Genomic DNA, 12,065 nt, shown 5'->3' on the forward strand with positions numbered 1-12,065 from the left:
CTCGAACCCAGGTCCCCTGCACTGGCAGGTGGATTCTTAACCACTGTGCCACCAGGGAAGCCCTGGAATCATTTTTGTAATTTCCTTTTTGGATTGTTCATTGTGTATAGAAATACAACTGATTTTTCTGTGTTGACTTTGTATCTTGCTACTTTGCTGAAGTCATTTATTAGTTCTAACAGTTTTGTTGTCTTTAGGATTTTCTACATATAAGATCATTCATCTGCAGAGATACTTTTACTTCTTCCTTTCTAATTTGGATGCTTTTTATTTCTTTTATAACCTAATGGCTCTGACTAGAACTTCCATTACTATGTTGAATAAAAGTGGTGAAAGTGGGCATCCTTGCCTTGTTCCTGATCTTAGAGGAAAAGCCATTGAGTATTATGTTTGCTGTGGAATTTTCATATACGGATTTTATTGTGTGGAAGTAGTTCCCCTCTTTTCCTTTTTTATTGAGTGTTTTTAATCACGAAAGGGTGCAGAATCTTGCTTTTTTTACATCAGTTGAGATGATCATGTGTTTTTTTCCTTCATTTTGTTGATGTAGCATGTTACATTGATCATCCTTGTATTCCAGGAATAAATCTCACTTGGTCATGATGTATAATCCTTTTCAAGTGTTGCTGAATTCTGTTTGCTAGTATTTTGCTGAAGATATTTTTCATCTGTGTTCAAAAGGGATATTGGTCTATCGTTTTCCTGTAGTGTCTTCTGGCTTTGGTATCAAAGTTATGCTGGCCTCACAGAATGAGTTAGGAAGTGTTTCTTCCTCTGAAATATCTTGGAAAAATTTGAGAAGGATTGGTGTTAGTTCTTTAAATATTTGGTGGAATTCACAGTGAAGCCATTAGGTCCAAGGATTTTCTTTCTTGGGAAATTTTTTAAAAAAATTATTTGTTTCTTTTTGGCTGTGTTGGGTCTTCATTGCTGCATGCAGGCTTTGTCTAGTTGCGGTGAGCAGGGGCTACTCTTTGTTGCGGTGCACGGGCTTCTCATTGTGGTAGTTTCATCTTGTTGTGGATCACGGGCTCTAGGCACGTGGGCTCGGTAGTTGTGGCTTGCGGGCTCTACAATACCCGCTCAGCAGTTGTGGCGCATGGGCTTAGTTGCTCCGCGGCCTGTGGGATCTTCCCGGACCAGGGCTCAAACCCATGTCCCCTGCATTGGCAGGTGGATTCTTAACCACTGTGCCACCAGGGAAGCCCTTTCCTGGGAAATTGTTGAGTAGTGATTCAATCTCCTTACTAGTTATAGGTCTATGCAGATTGTTTATTTCTTTGTGATTTAGTCTTGATAGGTTTTGTGTTTCTAGGAACATGTCCATTTCACCCAGGTAATCTGATTTGTTGGTGTACAATTAATTGCTCATAGTACTCTTTTAAAAAAAAATTTTATTTATTTGGCTGCACCAGGTCTTAGTTGCAGCATGCGGGATCTAGTTTGCTGACCAGGGATTGAACCCAGACCCCCTGCCCTGGGAGCAAGGAGTCCTAACTGCTGTACTACCAGGGAAGTCCCCATAGTACTCTTTTAAAACCCTTTTTTCTTTCTGTAGAATTAGTAGCAATGTCCCTGCTTTCATTTTTTTTAATATACAAATTTGTTTATTTTTATTTTTGGCTGCGTTGGGTCTTCTGTTGCCACACAGGGGCTTTCTCTATTTGAGGCAAGGGGGCTACTCTTTGTTGTGGTGGTGGGCTTCTCATTGCAGTGGCTTCTCTTGTTGGGGAGTAAAGGCCCTAGGTGTGCAGGCTTAGTTGCTCCATGGCATGTAGGATCTTCCTGGACTAGGGATCGAACCTGGGTCCCCTGCACTGGCAGACGGATTCTTAACCACTGCGGCACCAGGGAAGTCCCCTTGCTTTCATTTCTGATTTTAATGACTTGTGTCTTTTTTCCTTAGTCCATCTAGCTAAAATTTCATCCATTTCATTGATCTTTTTAAAGAACCAACTTTTGGTTTCACTGATTTTCTCTATTGTTTTTCTATACTGAATTTTTTATCTTTGCTGTAATCTTTATTTCCTTCCTTCTGCTAGCTTTTGGTTTAGTTTGTTCTTTTTCTAGTTTTTAAGTTGAAAGTTAGATGGCTGACAAGATCTTTCTTGTTTTTTTAACGTGAACATTTACAGCTATAATTTTCCCTTAGCACTGCTTTTGCTGCATCCCATAAGTTTTGGTATGCTTTGTTTTTTTCATTCATTCTAAGTATTTTCTAATTTCCCCTGTGATTTCCTCTTTGATCCACTGGTTATTTTTAATTAATATTAAATATTAATATTTATATAAAATATAAATATTAATATAAAATAAATATTAAGCCCTGGCGAGCAGGGGCTACTCTTCATTGTGGTGTGTGCGCTGCAGTGGCTTCTCTTTGTTGCAGAGCACAGGCTCTAGGCGCGTGGGCTTCAGTAGTTGTGGCACATGGGCTCAGTAGTTGTGTATGGGCTGTAGAGCTCAGGCTCAGTAGTTGTGGCGCACGGGCTTAGCTGCTCTGCAGCATGTGGGATCTTCCCGGACCAGGGCTTGAACCCATGTCCCCTGCATTGGCAGGTGGATTCTTCACCACTGCATCATCAGGGAAGTCCCCAGGACCATTATTTTCAAGTCTTTGTCTAATATAGCTGCCATTAAGTCTTTTTCAGGGACAAGACTCTGGTGATTTATTTTCTTTTGAATGGGCCATACTCTCATGTTTCTTTGCATGTCTTGTGACTTTTTTGTTGAATACTGGACATTTGAATCTGGTAATATGGTAACTCTGGGAATCAGATTCTCCCCCTTCCCCAGGGTTTGCCATTGTTTTGTTTTTCTGAATTGTCATAGGCTGTCTCTGTACCAAGGATCAGCCTGAGGTGTAAACATAATATCGTCTTTTCTGAGCCTTTCCTTAGGTATTGTGGTTACTTTCTAATTTTCCCCATATATACAGATACTTTTGAATGTCCTAGTCTTTAACATCTGACTCCCAAAAGGGAAAAAGTGAAAAATGAAGGGGGAACAAAAAGGCACTGATCTGTTAAATTTCCTGGAAGTCACCTGGGTGGGTTGCTAGTACCAGAGGGAGGAAAACAGTTCTCACAGAATGGTGGTTGTGGGTTACTGGCTACCTGGTGGCTCCCTGGAGGACCAGTGCAAGAGCTCACCTTTGTTTTGCCAGACTTAGTGTTCCCAGGGCTGGGCAACTTTTGCTGAAAGTATTTAAAGGCACAAGTATTGCCTGCAATAACCTGGGCAAGGGAAAGATCTGGGAAGAAAGAGGTTGGGAAAGGAGATGATAGGGAGAAAGGCCTTTTAAAAGGTCCCACAGTATACTGGGGAATCAAAGCATAACGCATGCCCAGGGCTGGATATTTGCTCAGAAATGCCTGAGAAAACAATAAGCTTTCATGTCTAGCATTCAGGCTTTACACAAGCAGGACTGAAAGCTAAGGCAGAGTTGTAAACAGCCTGGCTAAGCATTAAAGGCTTGCTCCAACACAAAGCCAATCATCTGTAAAGAGTGTATTTTTTTTTCTCACTTTTCTTTTAATAAGTGAGTTTTGCAAGGTTGCAGGATACAAGAGCAATATACAAAAATCAACTGCTATATGTAGCCAAGCAACAACCAGAAATTCTAATTTTAAAATACCATTTACAATAGCATCAAGAAACCTGAAATACTTAGGGATAAATCTGACAAAGATGTGAAAGATCTGTAAACATGACCTACAAAATACTGAGAGAAATTAAAGAAAACCTAAATAAATGGAGAGATATGCCTTGTTCGGGGGTTGTCAGTTCTCCCTCAGTTGGTCTACAGATTCAATGCAATACCAATCAAAATCCTACCAGATTTTTGGGTAGAAATTGACAAGCTTTTTACCTAAAACTCATACAGAAATGCACAGTAACCAGAACAGACAAAATAACGTTTAAAAGCACCAAGTTGGAAAGCTAACATTACCTGATTTCAAGAATTCGTATAAATCCTCAGTAATTAAGACAGGGTGGTACTGTCATTAGGACAAATAGATCAGTGGAACAGAAATGTACAGTGGAGAAGGTTTAGCTTTTCAGCTAATGGTGCTGGACAACTGGCTACCTGTATGCAAAAAGAATGAACTTAAAGCCATACCTGGAGCAATACAGATAGATGACACACACAGAGCCAAAATGAATCAGACGTAAATGTAAAACAGAAAACTTTAAACTTCTAGGAGAAAACCTTTATCATCTGGGGTTAGGTAAAGATTTCTTAGAGCAACAGCAGTACAATCCAAAGAACAAATGGATTTCATCAAAATTAAACCTCTGCTCTTCAGTGACACTGTTAAAAGAATTAAAGCAGCCTGAAATATGTCAATTATACTTCAAGAAAACAAAAAGAAGCCACAGATGGGGACAAGATCTTTGCAAAACATACACCTGATAAAAGAACTTGTATGCAGGATATATAGAGAGCTCTCAAAACTCAACAATAAGAACATAGCTCTGGAATTCCCTGGCAGTCCAGTGGTTAGGACTCCGCACTTCCACTGCTGAGGGCCTGGGTTCGATCCCTGGTTGAGGATCTAAGATCCCATAAGCCATGTGGGCACAGCCAAAAAAATAAAAAATACAATTCAATTTTTAAAATGGCCAAAAATAGTAAACAGGTACTTCATCAAAGAAGATAAGAATGATGGCAAAAAAGTACACAAAAAGATGTTAAACATCATTAGTCATTAGGGAAGTGAAAATTCCAACCACAATGAGATACCATTTCACAGCCACTAAAATGGCTAAAATTATAAAGACTGACCATACAAAGTGTTGGAAAAGATTGAAGAAATTGGAAACTTCAGGGACTTCCCTGGTGGCACAGTGGTTAAGAATCCACCTGCCAATGCAGGGGACACGGGTTCGATCCCTGGTCTGGGAAGATCCCACATGCCATGGAGCAACTAAGCCTGTGAGCCACAGCTACTGAACCTGCACTCTAGAGCCCACGAGCCACAACTACTGAGCCCACGTGCTGCAACTACTGAAGCCCGCACACCTACAGCCCACGCTCCACAGCAAGAGAAGCCACCACAATGAGAAGCCCATGCACTGCAATGAAGAGTAGTCCCCACTCACAACTAGAGAAAGGCTGTGTGCAGCAACAAAGACCCAACACAGCCAAAAATAAATGATAAAAAAAAAAAAGAAATTGGAACCCTTATACATTACTGATGAGAATGTAAAATAGTCCAACTGCTTTGGAAAACCATTTGGCAGTTTTTTTAAAAGTTAAACATACACCTACCATATGTATGATGCAGGCATTCCACTCCTAGGTATTTAGCCAAAAGAAAATATATCTCCATACAAAGACTTGTACATAGCAATGAAACCAGAAGTTTCCTAATAGTACCTCAGCCTCTTTTTTTTTTTCATTTTAACATCTTTATTGGAGTATAATTGCTCTACAATGGTATGTTAGTTTCAGCTTCACAACAAAATGAATCAGTTATATATATACATATGTTCCCATATCTCTTCCCGCTTGCGTCTCCCTCCCTCCCACCCCTCCAGGCGGTCACAAAGCACCGAGCTGATCTCCCTGTGCTATGCGGCTGCTTCCCACTAGCTATCTACCTTACGTTTGGTAGTGCATATTATGTCCATGCCTCTCTCGCTTTGTCACAGCTTACCCTTCCCCCTCCCCATATCCTCAAGTCCATTCTCTAGTAGGTCTGTGTCTTTATTCCTGTCTTACCCCTAGGTTCTTCATGACATTTTTTTTCTTAAATTCCATATATATGTGTTAGCATACGGTATTTGTCTTTCTCTTTCTGACTTACTTCACTCTGTATGACACACTCTAGGTCTATCCACCTCATTACACATAGCTCAATTTCGTTTCTTTTTATAGCTGAGTAATATTCCATTGTATATATGTGCCACATCTTCTTTATCCATTCATCCGATGATGGACACTTAGGTTGTTTCCATCTCCGGGCTATTGTAAATAGAGGTGCAATGAACATTTTGGTACACGACTCTTTTTGAATTTTGGTTTTCTCAGGGTATATGCCCAGTAGTGGGATTGCTGGGTCATATGGTATTTCTATTTGTAGTTTTTTAAGGAACCTCCATACTGTTCTCCACAGTGGCTGTATCAATTTACATTCCCACCAACAGTGTAAGAGGGTTCCCTTTTCTCCACACCCTCTCCAGCATTTATTGTTTCTAGATTTTTTGATGATGGCCATTCTGACTGGTGTGAGATGATATCTCATTGTAGTTTTTTTTTTTTTTTTTTTTTGCTGTACGCGGGCCTCTCACTGTTGTGGCCTCTCCCGTTGCGGAGCACAGGCTCCAGACGCACAGGCTCAGCGGCCATGGCTCACGGGCCCAGCCGCTCTGCGCCGGACCGGGGCACGAACACGTATCCCCTGCATCGGCAGGCGGACTCTTAACCACTGCGCCACCAGGGAATCCGTCTCATTGTAGTTTTGATTTGCATTTCTCTAATGATTAGTGATGTTGAGCATTCTTTCATGTGTTTGTTGGCAGTCTGTATATCTTCTTTGGAGAAATGTCTATTTAGGTCTTCTGCCCATTTTTGGATTGCGTTGTTTGTTTTTTTGTTATTAAGCTGTATGAGCTGCTTATAGATTTTGGAGATTAATCCTTTGTCAGTTGCTTCATTTGCAAATATTTTCTCCCATTCTGAGGGTTGTCTTTTGGTCTTGTTTATGGTTTCCTTTGCTGCGCAAAAGCTTTTGAGTTTCATTAGGTCCCATTTGTTTATTTTTGTTTTTATTTCCATTTCTCTAGGAGGTGGGTCAAAAAGGACCTTGCTGTGATTTATGTCATAGAGTGTCCTGCCTATGTTTTCCTCTAAGAGTTTGATAGTTTCTGGCCTTACATTTAGGTCTTTAATCCATTTTGAGCTTATTTTTGTGTATGGTGTTAGGGAGTGATCTAATCTCATACTTTTACATGTAGCTGTCCAGTTTTCCCAGCACCACTTATTGAAGAGGCTGTCCTTTCTCCACTGTACATTCCTGCCTCCTTTATCAAAGATTAGTTGACCATAGGTGCGTGGGTTTATCTCTGGGCTTTCTATCCTGTTCCATTGATCTATATTTCTGTTTTTGTGCCAGTACCATACTGTCTTGATTACTGTAGCTTTGTAGTATAGTCTGAAGTCAGGAAGCCTAATTCCTCCAGCTCCGTTTTTCGTTCTCAAGGCTGCTTTGGCTATTCAGGGTCTTTTGTGTTTCCATACAAATTGTGAAATTTTTTGTTCTAGTTCTGTGAAAAATGCCAGTGGTAGTTTGATAGGGATTGCAGTGAATATGTAGATTGCTTTGGGTAGTAGAGTCATTCTCACAATGTTGATTCTCCCAATCCAAGAACATGGTATATCTCTCCATCTGTTTGTATCATCTTTAATTTCTTTCATCAGTGTCTTATAATTTTCTGCATACAGGTCTTTTGTCTCCTTAGGTAGGTTTATTCCTAGATATTTTATTCTTTTTGTTGCAATGGTAAATGGGAGTGTTTTCTTGATTTCACTTTCAGATTTTTCATCCTTAGTGTATAGGAATGCCAGAGATTTCTGTGCATTAATTTTGTATCCTGCTACTTTACCAAATTCATTGATTAGCTCTAGTAGTTTTCTGGTAGCATCTTTAGGATTCTCTATGTATAGTATCATGTCATCTGCAAATAGTGACAGCTTTACTTCTTTTCCGATTTGGATTCCTTTTATTTCCTTTTCTTCTCTGATTGCTGTGGCTAAAACTTCCAAAACTATGTTGAATAAGAGTGGTGAGAGTGGGCAACCTTGTCTTGTTCCTGATCTTAGTGGAAATGCTTTCAGTTTTTCACCATTGAGGACGATGTTGGCTGTGGGTTTTCATATATGGCCTTTATTATGTTGAGGAAAGTTCCCTCTATGCCTACTTTCTGCAGGGTTTTTATCATAAATGGGTGTTGAATTTTGTCAAAAGCTTTCTCTGCATCTATTGAGATGATCATATGGTTTTTCTCCTTCAGTTTGTTAATAGGGTTTATCACATTGATTGATTTGCGTATATTGAAGAATCCTTGCATTCCTGGGATAAACCCCACTTGATCATGGTGTATGATCCGTTTAATGTGCTGTTGGATTCTGTTTGCTAGTATTTTGTTGAGGATTTTTGCATCTATGTTCATCAGTGATATTGGCCTGTAGTTTTCTTTCTTTGTGACATCCTTGTCTGGTTTTGGTATCAGGGTGATGGTGGCCTCGTAGAATGAGTTGGGGAGTGTACTCTCCCTCTTTTGGAAGAGTTTGAGAAGGATAGGTGATAGCTCTTTTCTAAATGTTTGATAGAATTCGCCTGTGAAGCCATCTGGTCCTGGGCTTTTGCTTGTTGGAAGATTTTTAATCACAGTTTCAATTTCAGTGCTTGTGATTGGTCTGTTCATATTTTCTATTTCTTCCTGATTTAGTCTTGGCAGGTTGTGCCTTTCTAAGAATTTGTCCATTTCTTCCAGGTTGTCCATTTTATTGGCATAGAGTTGCTTGTAGTAATCTTTCATGATCCTTTGTATTTCTGCAGTGTCAGTTGTTACTTCTCCTTTTTCATTTCTAATTCTATTGATTTGAGTCTTCTCCCTTTTTTTCTTGATGAGTCTGGCTAATGGTTTATCAATTTTGTTTATCCTTTCAAAGAACCAGCTTTTAGTTTTATTGATCTTTGCTATCGTTTCCTTCATTTCTTTTTCATTTATTTCTGATCTGATTTTTATGATTTCTTTCCTTCTGCTACCTTTGGGGTTTTTTTGTTCTTCTTTCTCTAATTGCTTTAGGTGCAAGGTTAGGTTGTTTATTCGAGATGTTTCCTGTTTCTTAAGGTAGGATTGTATTGCTATAATCTTCCCTCTTAGAACTGCTTTTGCTGCATCCCATAGATTTTGAGTCGTCATGTCTCCATTGTCATTTGTTTCTAGGTATTTTTTGATTTCCTCTTTGATTTCTTCAGTGATCACTTCATTATTAAGTAGTGTATTGTTTAGCCTCCATGTGTTTGTATTTTTTACAGATCTTTTCCTGTAATTGATATCTAGTCTTATAGCGTTGTGGTCAGAAAAGATACTTGATACAATTTCAATTTTCTTAAATTTACCAAGGCTTGATTTGTGACCCAAGATATGATCTATCCTGGAGAATGTTCCATGAGCACTTGAGAAAAATGTGTATTCTGTTGTTTTTGGATGGAATGTCCTATAAATATCAATTAAGTCCATCTTGTTTAATGTATCTTTTAAAGCTTGTGTTTCCTTATTTATTTTCATTTTGGATGATCGGTCCATTGGTGAAAGTGGGGTTTTAAAGTCCCCTACTATGAATGTGTTACTGTCGATTTCCCCTTTTATGGCTGTATTTGTTTTATGTATTGAGGTGCTCCTATGCTGGGTGCATAAATATTTACAAGTGTTATATCTTCTTCTTGGATCAATCCCTTGATCATTATGTAATGTCCTTCTTTGTCTCTTCTAATAGTCTTTACTTTAAAGTCTATTTTGTCTGATATGAGAATTGCTACTCCAGCTTTCTTTTGGTTTCCATTTGCATGAAATACCTTTTTCCATCCCCTTACTTTCAGTCTGTATGTGTCTCTAGGTCTGAAGTGGGTCTCTTGTAGACAGCAAATATTATGTGTCTTGTTTTTGTATCCATTCAGCCAATCTGTGTCTTTTGGTGGGAGCATTTAGTCCATTTACATTTAAGGTAATTATCGATATGTATGTTCCCATTCCCATTTTCTTAATTGTTTTGGGTTCGTTATTGTAGGTCTTTTCCTTCTCTTGTGTTTCTTGCCTAGAGAAGTTCCTTTAGCAATTGTTGTAGAGCTGGTTTGGTGGTGCTGAACTCTCTCAGCTTGTTTGTCTGTAAAGGTTTTAATTTCTCCATCAAATCTGAATGAGATCCTTGCTGGGTAGAGTAATCTTGGTTGCAGGTTTTTCTCCTTCATCACTTTCAATATGTCCTGCCACTCTCTTCTGGCTTGCAGAGTTTCTGCTGAAAGATCAGCTGTTAACCTTATGGGGATTCCCTTGTGTGTTATTTGTTGTTTTTCCCTTGCTGCTTTTAATATGCTTTCTTTGTATTTAATTTTTGACAGTTTGATTAATGTGTCTTGGTGTATTTCTCCTTGGATTTATCCTGTATGGGACTCTCTGTGCTTCCTGGACTTGATTAACTATTTCCTTTCCCATATTAGGGAAGTTTTCAACTATAATCTCTTCAGATATCTTCTCAGTCCCTTTCTTTTTCTCTTCTTCTTCTGGAACCCCTATAATTCGAATGTTGGTGCATTTAATGTTGTCCCAGAGGTCTCTGAGACTGTCCTCAGTTCTTTTCATTCTTTTTTCTTTATTCTGCTCTGCATTAGTTACTTCCACTATTTTATCTTCCAGGTTACTTATCCATTCTTCTGCCTCAGTTATTCTGCTATTGATCCCATCTAGAGTATTTTTCATTTCATTTATTGTGTTGTTCATCATTGTTTGTTTCATCTTTAGTTCTTCTAGGTCCTTGTTAAATGTTTCTTGCATTTTGTCTATTCTATTTCCAAGATTTTGGATCATCTTTACTATTATTCTGAATTCTTTTTCAGGTAGACTGCCTATTTCCTCTTCATTTGTTAGGTCTGGTGGGTTTTTATCTTGCTCCTTCATCTGCTGTGTGTTTTTCTGTCTTTTCATTTTGCTTATCTTACTGTGTTTGGGGTCTCCTTTTTGCAGGCTGAAGGTTCGTAGTTCCTGTTGTTTTTAGTGTCTGTCCCCAGTGGCTAAGGTTGGTTCAGTGGGTTGTGTAGGCTTCCTGGTGGAGGGTACTAGTGCCTGTGTTCTGGTGGGTGAGGCTGGATCTTGTCTTTCTGGTGGGCAGGTCCACGTCTGGTGGTGTGTTTTGGGGTGTCTGTAGACTTATTATGATTTTGGGCAGCCTCTCTGCTAATGGGTGGGGTTGTGTTCCTGTCTTTCTAGTTGTTTGGCATATGATGTCCAGCACTGTAGCTTGCTGGTCATTGAGTGAAGCTGGGTGCTGGCATTGAGATGGAGATCTCTGGGAGATTTTTGCTGTTTGCTATTATGTGCAGCTGGGAGGCCTCTTGTGGACCAGTGTCCTGAAGTTGGCTCTCCCACCTCAGAGGCACAGCACTAACTAACTCCTGGCTGCAGCACCAAGAGCCTTTCATCCACATGGCTCCTTAATTTGGGATGATTTGTTGTCTATTCAGCTATTCCACAGATGCAGGGTACATCAAGTTGATTGTGGAGCTTTAATCTGCTGCTCCTGAGGCTGCTGGGAGAGATTTCCCTTTTTCTTCTTTGTTCTCACAGCTCCCAGGGGCTCAGCTTTGGATTTGGCCCCGCCTGTGCGTGTAGGTTGCCGGAGGGCGTCTGTTCTTTGCTCAGACAGGACAGAGTTAAAGGAGCCGCTGATTCGGAGGCTCTGGCTCACTCAGGCCGGGGGTAGGGAGGGTCACGGAGTGCAGGGCGAGCCTGCAGTGGCAGAGGCCAGAGTGACATTGTGCCAGCCTGAGGCGCGCTATGCGTTCTCCCGGGGGAGTTGTCCCTGGATCCTGGGACCCTGGCAGTGGTGGGCTGCACAGGCTCCCCGGAAGGGGGGTGTGGATAGTGACCTGTGTTCGCACACAGGCTTCTTGGTGGTGGCAGCAGCCTTAGCGTCTCATGTCTGTCTCTGGGGTCCGCGCTTTTAGCCGCGGCTCGCGCCCATCTCTGGAGCTCCTTTAAGCAGCATTCTTAATCCCCTCTCCTCGAGCACCAGGAAGTAAAGAGGGAAGAAAAAGTCTCTTTTCCCTGGACTCCCTCCTGGCTAGCCGTGGTGCACTAACGCCCTGTAGGCTGTGTTCACGCCGCCAAACCCAGTCCTCTCCCGGCACTCTGAGTGAAGCCCGAGCCTCAGCTCCCAGCCCCGCCCGCCCCGGCGGGTGAGCAGACAAGCCTTTTGGCTGGTGATTGGCGGTCAGCCCTGATCCTCTGTGCTGGAATCTCTGCTTTGCCCTCCACACCCCTGTTGCTGTGTTCTC

General features: G+C 40.8%; 1 protein-coding gene across 1 annotated transcript in view; it reads left to right on the forward strand.

Moving 5' to 3' along the window:
* The window catches only part of RCCD1 (RCC1 domain containing 1), a 35,826-nt gene that overhangs the window by 10,406 nt on the left and 13,355 nt on the right, over positions 1-12,065 (forward strand). The gene's annotated exons all lie outside the window — the stretch shown is intronic.

The sequence above is a fragment of the Monodon monoceros genome, unplaced genomic scaffold, assembly GCF_005190385.1.
Source record: "Monodon monoceros isolate NGI ecotype Baffin Bay Population unplaced genomic scaffold, NGI_Narwhal_1 Super_Scaffold_21, whole genome shotgun sequence".
Taxonomy (NCBI): domain Eukaryota; kingdom Metazoa; phylum Chordata; class Mammalia; order Artiodactyla; family Monodontidae; genus Monodon; species Monodon monoceros.